Genomic DNA, 2,985 nt, shown 5'->3' with positions numbered 1-2,985 from the left:
GATCTTCTGTTTCTGGAGCACAAGCAGTGGGTGATCAGTGCATTCATCAAAACGTCAGTGCACTGGTTCAAGTCCCTGGTCTGCACCAGGCATACAGAAGATATACTTAGATAAAATTCCCATTAAGTGTTCATCTGTCCAGAAGCTCTGGGTAAATTGCAACACCAGGGTGTCATGAACCTGAGGGTAAAGCAGATGGAAATGAAATGAAACTGAGAGACATCTGAACCTGTTAAAATGAGAGATGTGGAGAGAAGATCCCGCCAATCCCCTCTTCCCTGCATTGCCCTGGCAGCCCCAGCGCCTGCCTTCTGCAGTGATGCAGCAGCACTCAGCTGTACAAAGCCCTTTAGGTACACAGGGTGAAATCTCAGGCAATGCCCACACAGAGCTCCTGGTGACAGATCAGTGATGACTGTGAGAGATCAGTGAGGCACTGCAGACGCAAGTTGTGGCCAGAACATTGACCTAGACCTTGGCTCTGTGATACTTTCTATTTAAAGAAAATAGAACAGCTTTACACACCACCCTCCCCTTGCCCACTGTGCTTCTGGGTGGATCATTCCTGCTTGTTCTTCAGGTCAGCTGGTGGCTCTCATAGCTACAACAAGCTCTGCCCTGTTCTCCTGTGCTACCTCAGAATCTCTTCTTGCCAGTGTTTGGGTGGCAGCTCCCCGCTGTCTGCAGCCTTCTTTCCCACCAGCATGCTTGGTGGTTTGAAGGACAACCTGATCTTCTATTTATACTTAACACAAGATGGAGAAGTGTTTAGTACCTCTGTGAAGCAAAAACAACACAGCCTTAACTCTGGAATGGCACAGCTTATTCACAAGGCAAACAACATAATAGCCCTTCATGTGGCAAGCAGACAGGTAATTTGGCAGCTGAGGCTCTGTGCCAACAATTAAGTGCTAATGAAAGTGATGGCATATAAAAACCCGGCCACTGACAACAAAAATAGAACAAGCCAGACCAAAGTGACTGCTGTGGAAAACAAATCTTCAACTCTTCCAACATCATCAAAAATAGAAAGCTAGGGAATTGCCATTCACACCTACCACATGTGGCACTGCTCTCCCTGTCTTACAGCTGAGATGCTGTGACGGATTTAGGAGCACCCCAGGGATAATTTAGGAACGCTGCATAGAGGCATGGTTAATATGATGTTTAATGTCTCAATACATTGGATTTAATAGGAGATTTTCTGGACTAAAAAACAACATCAAAAGGTACTAAGTGGTAATTTGGAAAACAGCGATGTAGTGACAGAACAAAGGGATGATGGCTTTAAACTGAAAGTGGAGATCCGGACAGCTTTAGATGAAATATCAGAATGAAATTATTTACTGTGGGGGCAGTCAGGTTGGCCAGAGAAGCTGTGGATGCCCCATCCCTGGAAATCTTCAAGGCCAGCGTGGATGGGGCTTTGAGCAGCCTGGTCTAGTGGAAGGAGACCTTGCCCATGGCAAAAGGATCAAACTGATTTCCAATCCAAACCATTCTATGAGGATTCTGTGATTTTAAGACAATCAGGCCAACACTGCCATGGCCCCTGTCCCCTGGAGGAGCAGCCGGCTGTCCCACACAGCAGGTGGGATACCCATGGTGAGAGCAGTGCGAGCTCAAGCTCCCTTCTGCTGGATCCTCAGGGCAGCTGCCAAGTGCAAACCAGCATTCAGCAACAGCAGCAACGTCTGGGTACCAGAGCTCTGTCCCCACCCTGAAACACAGCTCAGGGCCCACCTGTGCCTGCCAAACCCCCTCCAGACAGAGACACAACTGAGAGCTGGGAGAACCTGCTCCTGCACAGACCTGTCAGGGCTGAGCACTCAGGCACTCTGCTGCAGCCAGAGCCATTAATCTGTGAGTGCCTCGTGTCCATTGGTGACCCAGTGCTGCCTGTTCCCAGAAGGCAGCTGCTTTTCCATGGGGTCTAAAGCTACATTGATCCATGCAGGTGTAACAGACTTCCAGTCAAGGGCCAGCATCATTCTCGGGTGGCTCTCACAACTGGAAAGATGTATGGGCAGCCCTTGAAGTGAGAAAGATGCTACAAAGGCAACTCCCTAAAAATCTATTGGAACAAAGAAAAAAAGCCATGGGGGAAGGGGGCAGAAGGAAAACAGAAATCTGAGCAAAAGCAGGTATTTCTATGGGACAGTCAAGAAACAACTACAGTGACAACAATGAAACTTTGACTGTTCAAAGCAGCAGAGAAAAAGTTCTGTTCTGTATTTCCCATAATGAAAGCATGGTCCTGGAAAATTGTATTTGCAGTTAGAAGAACCAAAGGTGGAGGATTACATAAGGTTTCAGTTTGCCTGCACTGATAATGACCCAGCTACGCTCACTGCTCCTGATCCAGATCTTGGCCTGGTTTCCCCAGCCGACTCGAGCCTCTTTGCACTAGGCAGGATGGCAAACAGCCTCTAGACAGTCCTTCAGTGAATCATGCCAGAGAATTCCCTGCTGGAAAAGGAATTTTCTCGTGTTCCAAATCTGGAACGTATTTGATATATAGATCCAGATTTGTGTTGCCCCAAATCTGCAGAAATAGGGATGGAAAGGATATAGTGGGGGCATCCAAGGGCAGGAACATGGGGGATGTAAAGCTGAGTAAATAATTGGAATATCTAAGAGTGGGTAAAATTCTCAATGAAACCCAAGAGAGAGTCCTGCTTAAAAAAGCTGCACTGTGTTTGCAGGGTTTAGAAGTTCTTTCAGTCATCTGGGAGGTACAATAAGTAACAGGACTTTAATGTGCAGCAAAGTCAGCCTTCATGCTTTTCCTCATGAGATTGAGCAACTGCTTTTCCATTTTAATAATTAACAGCATTTTGTTAAAGAGTTGCACAAGACACAAAACTACAAAAGAAACGTGCCAATAACTTAATAGTTTATTAGTCAGTCAACAATATTACAAATATTTAAAAATTACTTAATATAAATAGTTGGCAGCAAACTATTCCATTACAGAGTTAAATT

General features: G+C 45.9%; 1 protein-coding gene across 3 annotated transcripts in view; it reads right to left on the bottom strand.

Moving 5' to 3' along the window:
• Nucleotides 1–2,880: 2,880 nt before the first annotated feature.
• Nucleotides 2,881–2,985, bottom strand: part of CPEB2 (cytoplasmic polyadenylation element binding protein 2) — a 51,317-nt gene continuing 51,212 nt past the window's right edge. For all 3 annotated transcript variants that reach the window (XM_058024264.1, XM_058024262.1, XM_058024263.1), the window contains one exon: nucleotides 2,881–2,985. This exon is cut by the window's right edge and continues 3,859 nt beyond it. The gene's annotated coding sequence lies outside the window, so the exon portion shown is untranslated.

This window comes from Melospiza georgiana, chromosome 5 (assembly GCF_028018845.1).
Source record: "Melospiza georgiana isolate bMelGeo1 chromosome 5, bMelGeo1.pri, whole genome shotgun sequence".
NCBI classification, from domain to species: domain Eukaryota; kingdom Metazoa; phylum Chordata; class Aves; order Passeriformes; family Passerellidae; genus Melospiza; species Melospiza georgiana.
The sequence above is the reverse complement of the archived record's forward strand: the minus strand, read 5'-3'. Positions and strand labels throughout refer to the sequence as shown.